This window comes from Crocuta crocuta, unplaced genomic scaffold, assembly GCF_008692635.1.
Source record: "Crocuta crocuta isolate KB4526 unplaced genomic scaffold, BGI_CrCroc_1.0 scaffold348, whole genome shotgun sequence".
NCBI classification, from domain to species: domain Eukaryota; kingdom Metazoa; phylum Chordata; class Mammalia; order Carnivora; family Hyaenidae; genus Crocuta; species Crocuta crocuta.
Genome location: NW_027529573.1, coordinates 1,431,514 through 1,446,839, shown reverse-complemented (window position 1 = coordinate 1,446,839; position 15,326 = coordinate 1,431,514). Strand labels below are relative to the sequence as shown.

The 15,326-nt window shown below is 41.2% G+C and overlaps 1 protein-coding gene across 1 annotated transcript in view; it reads left to right on the top strand.

Annotated features, from left to right (window-relative positions):
* Positions 1–6,920: 6,920 nt before the first annotated feature.
* Positions 6,921–15,326, top strand: part of RNF185 (ring finger protein 185) — a 35,019-nt gene continuing 26,613 nt past the window's right edge. Inside the window, exon 1 of the mRNA XM_077761576.1 lies at positions 6,921–7,031. The gene's annotated coding sequence lies outside the window, so the exon portion shown is untranslated. The remainder of the gene's footprint in view (positions 7,032–15,326) is intronic.

Genomic DNA, 15,326 nt, shown 5'->3' with positions numbered 1-15,326 from the left:
AGGTTAGCAAAAAATGAAAGTCACCAACTTAAATCTGAATTCTGATAAACAACAAATAATTTTTAAATTTTAAAATGTTTATTTAGGGGCGCCTGGGTGGCTTAGTCGGTTGAGCGTCCGACTTTCGCTTAGGTCATGATCTCGCGGTTCGTGGGTTCGAGCCCCACGTCGGGCTCTGTGCTGACTGCCAGCTGAGAGCCTAGAGCCTGTTTCCGTCTGTGACTCCCTCTCTCTCTGACCCTCCCCTGTTCATGCTGTCTCTCTCTATCCTAGAAATAAAAAAAAAAATAAAAATATTAAAATGTTTATTTATTTTTGAGAGAGAGAGAGCACAAGCAGGGGAGGGGCATAGAGAGAGAGTGGGAGACACAAAATTCAAAGAAGTCTCTGTACTGACAGTACAGAGCCTGACATGGAACTGGAACTACCAACTGTAAGATCATGACCTAAGCTGAAGTTGGACACTTAACAGACTGAGTCACTCAGGCACCCTGACAACAAATAATTTTTTAGTAGAATTATGTCCCAGATGTTTGTTTACGTGAAATTCAGATTTAACTGGATGTTGTGTGTTTTACCTGGCAATCTGACTTTTATCTCATCTTCACGACTCTGAAGGAAGGAATCCAGCTCTACTTCCTTGTGTGATGCTGGCCACATTTCTTTATCACTCTGAGCTTCAGCTTTCTCTTCTGTAAAATCGTCAACAATTCTTTCTTTAAAGACCTTATTGAGAAGATTCACTGAGAAAATTTTTTAAGAAGGATCTCCCAGAGGTTCCTGGGTGGCTCAGTCAGTTAAGCATCCAACTCTTGGTTTCAACTTAGATCAGGATCTCATGGTTTGTGAGATCGTGCCTCACCTTGGGCTCTACGTTGAGAGCTCAGATCCGGCTTGGGATTCTCTCTCTCTCTCTCTCTCTCTCAAAATAAATGAGCACTAAAAAAAAAAAAAATTTCCAGGGCACCTGCGTGGCTCAGTCGGTTAAGCATCTAACTTTGGCTCAGGTAATGGTCTCACAGTTCTGTGTTCAAGCCCCACATTGGAGGGAGCCTGCTTTGGATTTTGTGTCTCCCTCTCTCTCTAACCCCCCCCCCACCCATGCTCACTCTCTCTCTATCAAAAACACACGTTAAAAATTGAAAAAAAAATTTCCAACAATAACAAAAAAGAAGGATCTCTCCATAATGTCTAGCACATATTAGGCCTGGCACATATTATTAGGCCCTGAGTGAACATTCAACTCTTCTTTCATGGGCTTCCAGAGGTGCAGGGCAGAGATGGGTGAGTACCCCACCTCCCTCCCTACACTGTCCAGGGGTTGAACCCCATGATTTCTTAGTGCCTTCTAGATTTTCCTCTTCTTTATTAGTTTTCCAGTCCTTGGTTTTCTAGACCTTTGTCTAGAAAGGTTTAGAACATACCGGAATCCTCTGGGAAGAGCCTATCACCCAGGAATAAGGTCTTCTTGATCTAGCTCCCAGATTCCAGAATATGGCCCTGATACCATTTAGTGGCCACATTCCTAAACAAATAATACTATTCAGACCCAAACTTAGGAACTCAGACTTGTTCACTGTGCCCTCAGCCAGCAGGGTCACCATCTTGGCAGAGACCTATGCCAGCCCAGCAGGAGGCAGAAGAGCTTGACCCTGAGCTGTCTGGGGCAAGGCTTGGTGGCAGAGAATGAAAGGATCCTAAAGTTTTGGTAACATGCCTGAAGGCATGCAGCAAGATCGGCGCATTTGCCTCTGGTTGGGTAACAAATGAGATCTTGTTCCTAACCCGCCAACCTCCTCTGTGGAAGCTTTAGAGTTCAGTAGGATTAGGGGACACTTTCTCTGGCTTATTCACCCTCTGGCTGCAAACATGGTCTTCCTCTCTGAGCTTCCTATATCCATGAGAAGAAACTGACCCCAACCTTGGATGAGCGTGGGGATGCGCCAGGCCCAGGGAACATTCTCCCCTATGTCATGTGAGGAGACTGGAGGAAAAAGTGATGCTACCTTTGGGGCACCTGGGTGACTCAGTCAGTTAAGCATCCGACTCTGGATCAGGTCATGATCTCATGGTCTGTGAATTCAAGCCCCACGTCGGGCTCTGTGCTGACAGCTCAGAGCCTAGAGCCTGCTTTGGATTCTGTGTCTCCCTCTCTCTCTGCCCCTTCCTTGCTCACACTCTGTCTGTCTCTCTCTTTCTCAAAAATAATAAACATTAAAAATTTTTTTTCAGTATTAAAAAAAAAGTGATGCTACCTTAATGGAACTGGGCTGGTTCCTAGGATTCTGGAATCTTCTCTCTGGGCACTGAACAGAAGAAAAAACAGGCTCAGAGAAGAGCAAGGACCTGTGAGTCTCAACAGATCAAATAAGCCAATAGGTCTACCAGATTCTTTGCCTCTCCTTATCTGACAGATGTACACCTGAGGCCTCAAGTCGTTAATCACAGCTTTCTCCACCTAATTACTTTTCTTTTCCCACTATTCAACAACTTTCCTGGCCCCCAAACTCCTTGACTGAGGTTCCTGATCCCTCTGAGGCTCTGCAGTGGCCTCCTACTTGCCTTGTACTCCTAATCTCCATCTCTCCCCCCTTGTACTCTGGAGAAGATCTGAATGCCTCACCATGGATTCCCATTCCCCTACCCCCCCGCCCCTTCTTTTCCTTCCTTTCCAGCCCACCCCTCCCTCCATCCCTTCACAGGCCCTGGGTGGTGAGGCAGCATTTCAATAAGAGCAGGTTTTGTAGGCAGATTCCAATCTTGAGCTTGAGTCTTACCAGCTGTGTGGCATTGGGTATGTAATTTAACTTCTCTGGGCCTCTAGCTCCTTATATACAGTAATACTTCACAACTTGAGGGTAAGGATTAAATTGCACAAAACTCTTAGCACAATGTGTAGCAAATCAATAAACATTCAACAAATATTCTGCTAGCATTAGTATTAATATTAGTATTGTATCAGAAGAGTAAGGAGAGAGAAGGAAAGGGGGTAGGAGAAAGAAGGAAAGGGGGCAGGAGAAAGATTAGAGCTATTAAAATAAGAACGCTTGGGGGGTGCCTGGGTGGCTTAGTCAGTTAAGCGTCCGACTTTCGCTTAGGTCATGATCTCGCAGTTCGTGGGTTCGAGCCCTGCGTCAGGCTCTGTGCTGACTGCCAGCTCAGAGCCTGGAGCCTGTTTCAGTCTGTGACTCCCTCTCTCTCTGACCCTCCCCTGCTCACGCTGTCTCTCTCTCTCCCCCCTAGAAATTAAAAAAAAAAACACATCTAAAAAAATAAATAAAATGAGAACCCTTGGGATTCTCAGAGCAAGCAGAGGAAGAAATCAGAACATTTCTTTTTATTTTATTCTTTCCCACTGAATGAGTATTTTTTATTCAACATAATTTGTTGTAAGCATTAAATAATATGAAATCAAGGCCAGGTCCTAGCAGGATGAATGCAAGCATCACCAACAGTACTTTTATGGTCCATAAATGCCTTATTGTGCTAAAATAGAGAAGATATTACTTGATGTATTTTTGAAGCTGAAGTGCTTCCAAGTTTGGTAGTTCCAATTCTGTTATTTCTTGGGAACATCTTTAATAACAGGAACATGAAGAAATAAACAGTGCTGGTTCCCTAACATTAAAGATTCAGGAATGTGGTTATTATTTTCCAGAAGAGGCCATGAAGATGAGCTGATTTCTGACAAAGGAAAAGTTGAACTTTTGCCTTTAAATCTGCCTGGTGAGCCCAACAAATACAGCAAAGGAGAGTATAATCAATGAGCTTGTCTTTTTTTAAAAATTATTTTTAATGTTTATTTACTTTTGAGAGAGAAAGAGTGTGAACAGGGGAGGAGTAGAGAGAAAGAGGGAGACACAGAATCCAAAGCAGTCTCCAAGCTGTTAGCACAGAGTCCAATGCGGAGCCTGAACTCACAAACTGTGAGGAAAAGTTGGATGCTTAACCAACTGAGCCACCCAGGTGCCCCACAATGAGCTTGTCTTAACTGAAGCTAATGTTTCAATGTCTTTTCATAGTGATGGTACTTTGTGACTTTTTCAAAGGAGGAGCTCAAGCAGGAATTTTTAAAAGTATACTGAGAGGTCACTCAGTGTTAAGCCTGCTCTGTATCCTCACAACAATCATTTTCTGTAGAAACAAAGTTCTCCATTAAACAGATGAAGAAATGGAGGCTTCTGTAAGTGAAACTGCTGGTCTAAAATCACATAGCTAGTGAGCATGGGGAGTTTAAATGCCTTCCAAGCAAAGACCATGAGAAACACACCTGTGGTTGGACAGGCTGGGTTTATTACTTTATTATAGCAAAGCAGGGGATGTGAACCATGAGGAATGATGGGACATCTCAGCACCAGAGTGTTAGAAAGGACATTTAGGATTTGAGTTTGTGTTAAATAATTTGGGGGGAGGGGGTATGTTCAACAGAACACCAAGACCACCTGTGAGTGCCAGGCCAGCTCCTGGATTTCAGGGATTGCTTTTCTTTTTCTCAGAGCCTGAACTCAGAACAAAGTTTGTGTGGCTGGAAACATTTCCTTTGTTACTCACAGGAAACCTGAAAAGACTAGCAGATGAGAAATTTCATCTATGAGCTTATTTTGTCTACTACCTTCACCACCTATTCAGATCTCTAGTCCCTGAGATCATTGTCCCTGGGATCATTGTAGGCGCTTAATAAATGTTTGTTGAATTAATGAAACACTGAAGATGTCAAGAATTCCAGAGAACAACTGCCTGGGTGCAAATTGCATCTCCACCACTTATCAATATGTGATTTGGAAATTTTCAATTAAATGATAAAATTGTGTGAACTTTAAAAAGTTTTTCTTTACCCATTTGTACAATGGAGATAATCACCAAAAACATTCAAAGGACTGCTGTGAGGGTCAAATGAACTGTTGTGTGGAGTGCGCTTACTTCAGCTCTGCAAATGTTAGCTATTGTTATTTTCAGGATAAGTAGTCCATTAGCTTTGTGATCACGTTTGATATTCTCCTCACTAGGCATAAAAGCAAAGATCTTGTCTTGTCTCTTACTATATCACCAATGCCTAGCACATAAACAAATGTTTGATAAATAAACAAGTAAATTGGCTAAAACCCAGGAACTGCCCCTGTGGTAGGAACCCCTCCCTAGGGAGAAAGAAAAAATTGAAGAAGAGAGAAGAGAAGACTTCAAGGTCACCTAGATATGAGTCCAGCTGCCTACATCCCCCGGTGTTCCTGTAAACTGAAACAACTTAATCAGACTGCATGTTTATGTGTATTACCATATATGGGAGACAAAGAAATAGAAAATTTATAAAAAAACCCTATGCCATATGATGTGGGCTGCTCAGTTCTTTTGGGTACGAACCCAACTGAGCGGTGCCGGCAAAATAAAGTTGCTTCCTGGAAAGAAAAGTCTCGGTGTCACGACTCTCTGAGCAAGAATCCTGCAACACCCCCATTTGGGGGATAAACTTTAATTTTTATATCATTGCAAAAAGAATGTAAGGAACTCCCATGTACCCTTTATCTAAATTCACTACTTGTTTCGGGCACCTGGGTGGCTCAGTCAGTTAAGCGTCCGACTTCAGCTCAGGTCATGATCTCACGGTTCGTGGGTTCGAGCTCCACGTCAGTCTCTGTGCTGCCAGCTAGCTCAGAGCCTGAGCCTGTTTCAGATTCTGTATCTCCCTCTCTCTCTGACCCTCCCCTGCTCATGCTGTCTTTCTCTCTCAGAAAAAAATAAAATAAATAACTTCACTACTTGTTTATATTTGCCTTATTTGCTTAATCACCCCCCCAATACACACACACACACACACACATGCAGTTTTCTCTGAATAATTTCAAGTTGGAGACATTGTAATTAATCCTTAAACACTTCAGTGAATATTTCCTAAGAACAAGGACTTTCTTTTAACATAACCACAATACAGTGATCAAATTTAGAAAATTTAATGTTGATAGAATATGCATTAACAGCTGGTCCACATCCATATTCAAATCTGTCACTTGTCCCAATATTGTACCTTATACCTATTCTACTTCCTATTTTCCCAGTCCAGAATTCAATCACACACTACATTTTGTTGTCCTGCCTCTTTAATCTTTTTCAAACCAGGATAGTTCCTCAGCCTTTCTCTGCCTTTCATAATACTGACAGTTATTTTGTAGAGTGCCCTCTTTTTGGGTTTATGTCATGCTTCCTCATGAGATTTGGGTTATACATTTTTCACAGAAATATCACAGAAGAGACGTTGTGTCCTTTTGAGTGCATCCTATTAGGAGACACAAGATCTTTACTTGACCTATAATTGGTAATGTTAACTTTGATTATTTTGATTCACTTGTTTTTCGAGGTTATACCTCTGTAAAATTACCATTTTCCTTTTGTAATCAATAACTTATGAGACACTTTTAATAAATAATACCAGTCTTCTATTTTTATCATTTATACTTGATTTCTAACTACATCATGCTTGTTAGTTGGCATTCTACTAAAAAAGCATTTTTCTTTCTCCCCATTTATTTATTTACTTCCTTATTTCAGTAAAGACTCATGGGTTACCGTTTTATTCAATTAGTTCTACTCTGTCACTATCATTATGTTACTTTGATGCTCAAGCAGCCAGTTTGTGTTTGAGCTCCTGCTCTTTCAAGTTAGCGACCGTGTTCTTTAACATGCTCCCATCATTCTGATGTCCATTATCCTTACATTCTGGGGCAACAAGATGTTTCAACCTTATCTGGTACTTTCCCTGCCCGAACCCAAGTTCTCTAAAAAGCTGCCAAACAGTCTCCGTTTCTCCGCTTCCTGCCCTCAGGCGGAACCTTAGAGCCGACCCGGGCGGGGGCGCGGCGAATCAACCTTTTCCGGTTGTGGCCGGAAGTCCCTAGGAGAGGGGCGGACCTATGTCAGGTGACCGGAGTTCGCGTAGAAGGGAATCGCAGCTTTTACCCGACAGCCTGAAGGGACTGTCTGGCGGGGCGGACGACGGACGGATAACCTGGAGTGTCCTCAGAGGCATTAGCTGACTAGAGGTAGGTACATGATGGGCTAGGGTGGCAGCGTAGGGGCCGTCGAGGCTGAGAGACGCGAGCAGGATTTCTGCCTTAACCGGGCCCACGGGTTGAGACACCTGCCCGAGCGGCGTAGAGACAACAACCTCAGCTCTGCCCCAGAAGAGAGCTCGAGCTGGCGCTGTGGTCTACCGTCCTGTGATTACAGTTTTGGGAAACTGAGGCCCTGAGAAGGGAAAGGGCTCCCGTAGTAGGCACTCCTTTCCGGGCAGGGACTCATTCTCATTTCTGGCCTGAGGCCACCTCTCTCAGGTGGATGTGCTTTTAATGATTTTACTTCGTTTACTTCGAGTAGAGAAGCCAAGGCCAGGAAGCGTGGTGAACAGAGTTGGTTTTGGCAGTAAGGAAGCCAGGTTAGAGACTTTGCCCCTTAGAGCTTACTGTGCCTTATGGGCCCAGTCCGTTCCCTTTGTTGGGCCTCAGTTTCCTCATTTGTAAAATAGGGCAGTGTTCATCAAAATATGGCTCTTACCTAAAATATGGCTTTGAAATGCCCTGGGATACATGCTTTTACAGTGCAGTACTCAGATAAGACCTCTGAATTAGAATCTGGGTTGGAACCTGGAAAACTGCGTTTTGAACGCACACCTCAGGATTCCTGTACATAGCGGATGTTTAAAACCCACTGATTTCAAGTGCTTTCCTGCTGTGAGAACTAGTTGTCCATTCTTTGGTTTGAGGCAGCTGGAGCCTGTTCGACATCTTTGGAAGAGTTGGGATGTTTAGCCCAGAAAAGAGAGTAGTGGAAGGAAACGGTCTTTTATTTTTTTTAAGATTTTTTTTTTAACGTTTATTTTTTTTAGAGAGACAGAGCATGAGCAGCGGAGGGGCAGAGAGAGAGGCGAAGGCACAAAATCCGAAACAGTTTCTAGGCTCTGAGCTGTCAGCACAGACTTGATGCAGGGCTCGAACTCACGAGCTGTGAGATCATGACCTGAGCTGAAGTTGGCTGCTTAACCAACTGAGCCACCCAGGCGCCCCCAAGAAATTGTCTTTAAAAACAGGAAAAATTGTTATGGTGAAGAGAGCTTCCACTTTTATCTTTGGGGTTGAAAGAGGCAGAACTGGGACCAATAGGTGGATTCTACAGGAAGACAAGATTTTGACTCATAGAAGAACTTAATGCTGGTCAGTGATGACCAGCAATGGAATGGATTGCCTTCAGAGGTAATGAACTCCCTGTTGAAGGAGGTACATAGGTATTAGATGGCAGTCCTTTCCAATTTGAAATGTCTGATTCTGAGTAACTATTTTGAATCTTACTGTTGCTGATTGACTTCTTTTTTCTGGCCTCTCTTCTTGACACCTCCATCCCCACCAGCCTACATTTTCTAGAAGGCCAGTGGGTCTGAACTAATGCAATCTGTTCCTGGTTGTCCTGTGCACCATCCTTCTTTTCAAGGACTTTGGAATGGCCCATCTGATAAGGGATTCTTAATGTTTGTTGAATAACTAAGGAGATTCCCCACCCTATTGGTTTGTAGCTTATGTTCTTAGAATAACTTGGAAATGCTGCTGAAGACTTTGTGTTTGATCAGGAGAAGCCAGTGAACTCTTTGGATCACAGAACTGGGGACCCTTGGTCAGAAGGGCCCCTCAGGGTTATTCAGGCCAGTCTTTCCTCCCTGGGACGTAAATCCTTCTTTAATCCTCTCTCCAGCAATATGTTGTTAGCTGTTGTGTCTAATGAGAGAACTTTTGTAATCTGTCAGCTAACTTTTCATCGGGCATTTAAAACTAGTCCTCTTTTTTTTTAATTTAAAAAAATATTTTATTTATTTCTGAGAGAGAGAGAGAGCATGAGCAGGGTAGGGTCAGAGAGAGAGGGAGACACAGAATCTGAAGCAGCCTCCAGGCTCTGAGCTGTCAGCACAGAGCCCGACGCAGGGCTCAAACCCATGAACCGTGAGATCATGACCTGAGCCGAAGTCGGATGCTTACCCGACAGAGCCACCCAGGCGCCCCTAAAACTAGTCCTCTTAGGGTCATGACTTGCACGTTCATCCCCACTAACATAAACTACAGATAATGCTTCTATCATATCTTTTAGTTTTCTAATCAAATGTCAAAGTCCCTATTTTGTGATTTATAAAACTCCAAGCAGATCACTTTTTCAAAACCTATAAGAATGCTTACATTGCCCTATGGAACAAAGATTCAGTATTATGACCCAATTTTGTTCACATTCCCTCCACCCACCAAAATAGATTGGGTCTGAGCCAACACTTCCTGCTTGTGTTCACCTTCCTGCTTTGTTTGTGTTTCCTAGGGTTTAAAAAAAGGTGTGAAATGCTTTTTCAGATATTACCCAGGTGGTGGGTAAAATGATTGTAATTTGGCAATGTCTTTAACACTTCTTAATCTGAAAATTTCCTTTTCTTTTAAAATTTTTTAATGTTTTATTTAGTTCTGAGAGAGAGAGAGAGAGAGACAGCGTGAGCAGGGGAGGGTCAGAGAGAGAGGGAGACACAGAACCGAAACAGGCTCCAGGCTCTGAGCTAGATGTCAGCACAGAGCCCGACACAGGACTCGAACCCACAAACCGCGAGATCATGACCCGAGCTGAAGTTGGACACTTAACCGACTGAGCCACCCAGGCACCCCTGAAAATTTTCTTTTCAAAAAGTACCTAAAGTGTGTTCTTCAGACCACTAGTCTGAAGAGATGCCTCTGAAAAAAAGTGTTCTGTAGTAAAAATAAATTTCAGAAATGCTTTATATTATCTTTTCTTGGAACTTCTCAGTATATAGTACCTCATTAAAGACACTGAGATATCTTATGATAAAGAAACGTGTAACCTTGTTTAATGTACTCTTGCTAAACTTAATTGATTTAAAGCACTTTTTTTAATATTGTATTTATTTTTGAGAGAGAAAGAGTGCGCCCAGGAGGAGCAGGGAGGGAGACAGTCTCTAAAGCAGGCTCCTCATTGTCAGCACAAACTCTCAAACCCATGAACTGTGAGATCATGACCTGAGCTGAAGTCAGATGATCAACTGACTGAGCCTCTCAGGAACCTGTGAAACACTTTTTTTCTTTAAATTGAAGCACACATTTTCAAATTATTTTTTTTTTTTTTTAAGTTTATTTAGGTAATCTCTACACCAATGTGGGGCTTGAACTCACAACCCCAAGATCAAGAGTTGCATGCTTTTCCGAGTGAGCCAGCCAGATGCCCCTAACTTTGGCAAATTCTGGCCTAGAGAGTCTACATTTTATGGCCTATGGTCCAAGTCTTGCTCCATTGCCTGTTTTTTGATGGCATGTGAGCTAGGGATGGATTTTACATTTTTAAATGGTGGAGAATAAATCCAAAGAAGAATGATATTTTCAGGGAACCTGTGTGGCTGAACTGGTTAAGCGTCTGACTTTGGCTCAGGTCATGGTCTTCCAGTTTGTGAGATCAAGCTCCACTTCAGGCTCTCCACTATCAGAGTGGAGCCCGCTTCTGATCTTCTGTTTCCCTCTCTCTCTGCCCCTCCCCCGTTCATGCTCTCCCTTTCTCTCAAAAATAAACATTAAAAAAAGAATGACATTTTGTGATATGTGAAAATTAATTTTTTTAATGTTTATTCATTTTTGAGAGACAGAGATAGAGCGTGAGTGGGGGAGACGGGGAGAGAGAGAGNCCCAGCGCTTGTACTGTGATACGTGAAAATTAAAAGAAAATTAAAATTATAAATAAGATTTTATTGGAACACAGCCACACCCATTAATTTACAGATTGTCTTTGGCAGAAGAGTTGAGTAGTTGCCCCATAGACCATATGGTTCACAAAGTATAATGTATTTTTTTATATGGTGTTTACCGAAAAAACTTGCCAGCCCCTGAACTTGTACCATGTACATTTTTAAACTTTTTATTTTGAAATAATTTTGGACTTACAAAAATAATACACAAACTTCCTGTATACTTTTCACCCACTTTCCCTAACGTTAACGTTTTATATAACTGTGTTAAAAATATCTAAATAAATTTAACGTTAATACAGTACTAGCTGCCTAATCTATAGACTTTATTCAGATTTAGCCATTTGTCTTATGTCCTTTTTCTGTTCTAGGATACAGTCTAGTTTCCCACATTGCATTTAGTTGTCAGTGCCTCTTAATGACTAGCAATCTGAGACAGTTCTTCAGTCTTTTTTGTCTTTCATGACTGTAAACTTTTGAAGAGGACTGGCCAATTATTTTGTAGAATGTCTTTCAATTTACTTTGAAATAGAATTCGTATATCATGAAATCCATCAATTTAAATGTTTATGTATGTATTTTGAGAGAGAGAGAGAGAGAATGTGCATGCGAGTGTGGGGGACGAGCAGAGAGAGGGAGAGAGAGTCCCAGGCAGACTCTGTAGTGATAGCGCAGAACCCAACAAGGGGCTTGATCTCACAACTGTGAGACCATGACCTGAGCTGAAATCAAGAGTTGGATGTTTAACCTACTGAGGCACCCAGTTGCCTCATAAAATTCACCATTTTAAAGAATACAATTAAGTAGTTTTTACTATGTTCACAAGGTTGTGCAACCATCACAACTATTTTAATCTCAGAACATTTTCATGTCTTCCAAAAGAAAATGTGTGTGTGTAGCATTCACTCCTTATTTTCCCCTTTTCCCATCCCCTGGCAATTAGTATGGATTCATATAGTATGTGCCCTTTTTACAATATGTGGCCTTTTGTGTGGTTTCTTTGATTAAGCATAATGCTTTCATATGATTCATCCATGCTGTGTCTTATATCAGTACTTCATTACTTTTTATTGATGAATAATATTTTGTTGTATGATTCTACCACATTTTGTTTATCCATTCATCAATTAATTAACACTTAGGTTGTTTCTTCCTTTCGGTTTTTATAACCAATGCTGCACATTCATCTACAGATTTTCATTTGAACATAATTTCGGTTCTCCTAGATGTGTATACCTGGGAGTGGAATTGCTGGATCGTATGGCAGCTCTTTGTTTAACTTTTTGAGAAACTGCCAAACTGTTTTCCACAGCAGCTGCACCATTTTATATTCCCATTACAAATATGTGAGGATTCCATTTTCTCCACAGGCTCTTCAACACTTGTCTTTGTCCGTTTTTGTTGTTGTTGTTATTATATCCACCCAGTGGTTGCAAAGTGGCATCTCATTGTGGTTTTTATTTTCATTTTCCTAATAATTGATGATACTAAACATCTTTTCATGTGTATATTGGCCATCTGGGTGTCGTCTTTGGAGAAATGTCTATTCAAATCCTTTGCCCATTTTGTAATTGAGTAATTTGTCATCATGCACAATTTTGCATGCAAATATTCAAAGAGATTCCCTGAAGCCCCTTGAAGTAACTCAGAGTGAGCTGAACTGCAAAATATGAGGCAAAGCCAGTAACACCCTGATCTGAATGGAGTTGGATTTGGACATACTGAAGCATAGAGTAATTGTCCCGTTGAAACTGCTGACCATTCAGAGCATGTCCAACCTCAACTACTACTGCTGACCATGCAGAGCTGGGGTGTTCATGGTCAAGTAAAAGAGGTCCTACCGTATTATTCAAAATGTGATAAGACCACTAGGAGATCCTGCCACCTGGGAGCTACTCTCATGGTTGTCTGGTCACAGGCAGGGAGTAGAGGAGTCAGTGGTAGTTTGGGACATTTTCTGGACTTGGGATATTTGACAGCTGTTTGTGGTAGCAGAACCACCAGTGCACCCATGCCTCTTTTGACCCCAAAGCATTTGGCTATAACCAGATTATCTTAAACATATAATTAAAAAATAAACCAGTAATTTAAAAAAGTTTTTACAAAGATGGAGCAGCTGGGTGGCTCAGTCAGTTACGTGTCCGACTCTGATTTTGGCTCAGGTCATGATCTCATGGTATGTGGGATCAAGCCTCTACATTGGGCTGTGTGCTCACAGAGCAGAACCTGCTTGGGTTTCTCTCTCCTTCTCGCTCTGCCCCTCGCCCTATTTGCTCTCTCTTTCTTTCAAAATAAATAAACTTAAAAGTAAATAAATGAAATAAACTTTAAAAAAAATTTTAATTTTTTTAGTGTTTATTTATTTTTGAAAGAGAGAGAGACGGAGTGCAAGCTGGGGATGGGTAGTGAGAGAGAGGGAGACACAGAATTGGAAGCAGGCTCCAGGCTCTGAGCTGCCAGCACAGAGCCTGACACATGGCTCGAACCCACCAACTGTGAGATCATGACCTGAGCCGAAGTTGGATGCTCAAACCACTGAGCCCCTCAGGCACCCCTAAAAATATTTTTTAAAATACAAGTTTTTGCAAAGAAAGAAAACATTTTAATTTTCAGTGCTTCTAATGCTTGGCTACAGTAAACTAAATGAGTGTTAATTTTAGTTTTTCACCTCACTGTACATGTGTACCAATAGTAAGAGTGTTTTTATTGTGATAAATTTTTTTAAATTCATGGACAATTGTGATTTTTCCCTGTTGGTTATTATGATCAATTTTTGTAGCTTCAGCTTGCATTTTTATTGTGTGCACTACTGTGCCAAGCAAGGATTGTCTATGTTATCCTTAGGCATTTTATTTGTCAATAGAATTTGTGTCCATAATAAAGAAATATAGTCCAAAATGCAAAATCTTTGCATTCAACTAAGAGGGTATATCGTTCAAGAGGACTGATGTGCACTGTTCCCCCTTTACTTCAGTCTTAGTGCCATATTAGGAGCCTTCCTAGCATTAGGGGCTTGAAAGTTTAGAACTATATGTTTCTTTTTCCAAAGATTAATTGGTCTATGAAAGGAGAGTGGAAGGAGTGGGGGATGAGGAATGAGATAGTTATCCTCACAATTTGAAACCAAATAGAACATTGATTTAGTCATTCATTCATTTAACAAGTATATTTTTTAATGTTTGTTTTATTTTTGAGAGAGAGACAGAGCGTAAGTGGGGAAGGGATAGAGAGAGAGGGAGACACAGAATCTGAAGTAGGCTCCAGGCTCTGAGCTGTCAGTACAAGGGCTCAAACCCATGAACTGTGAGATCATGACCTGAGCTGAAGTTAGATGCTTAACCAACTGAGCTACCCAGACACCCCTCATTTAACAAGTATTTTAATAGAGTATATAGAAATTTAAATGGGAGACATTACAGTATAGATAGCACAGATCTTTCTTATTGGTTTAGAAAGAAGAAAGGATTTAGCCAAGTGCCAAACTTTAAAGATGCAAGGAAAAAAGCATATTCTTGGGGAACAGTAGGTGAGAGGACATATAATTCATGCATGGTATGGGTGGGAAATTTAGCCTTCATTAAGAGCAGAGATAGTTCATGCATGGTAATAGAGAAAAAAGAATATAAGACTACAGAGAGAGCCAGGTTGTCTTATTTGGAAGTAGGAAGATAAGGCAGATCACATTTTAATTTTTTCAATGAAATAATAAGGATGGTCATTAGTAAAGGTGAAGAGAAAGTAGAGGCTGTTTGTAATTGAAGGAGTAAAAAATTATGAAATGGCCCTCACAGATTGATAAATTAGATTGACTCTGAAACTATGGAAAGATTGCTGGAAATTGCAAGGGGTCTTTTGAGGTCATAAATTCAAGGTAAAGTGACTTGCACCAAATTACCTCTTCCTTGTCTGGGCATATTCAGGTTTTTTTAATGTATCAATAAATAGGAGGGCATTGGTTTACTGGTTTACATTTTTAAAATGGTCGTGATAATAAAGTTTATTTCTAATTTCTATTTACTTATGTATTTTTAAATTTACATTCGAGTTAGCATACAGCAATGACTTCCGGTGGTTTACATTTTTTTAAAGTAAATTCTTTAATAGAAACTAAGGGAGAGGAAGGAAATTATGGAGGTATGCATATGGATAAAAGGATGGATCATGAGATCTGAATAAGATAAAAGGGAAGTAAGCACTTGAAGAGTCTTTTTTTTAACATTTATTTATTTTTGGCAGACAGAGAGAGAGAGTGTGAGCAGGGGAGGTGCAGAGAGAAACGGAGACACAGAATCGGAAGCAATGCAGGCTCTGAGCTGTCAGCACAGAGCCCGATGCGGGCTCGAACTCACCAACTGCGAGATCATGACCTGAGCCGAAGTCGGCCACTTAACCAACTGAGCCACCCAGGCTCCCTATGAAGAGTCTTGATATACAGTAAAAAAGGGATAAAGTTAATGAACTAGCCATCCCAGTTATTTGAAGGTTTATCAAACTGAGTAAGTAGTAGGAGGAAATTTCCTAGAATTTAGGAAGTGGTGGTCAGATGATGAAACTACTGAAATACATG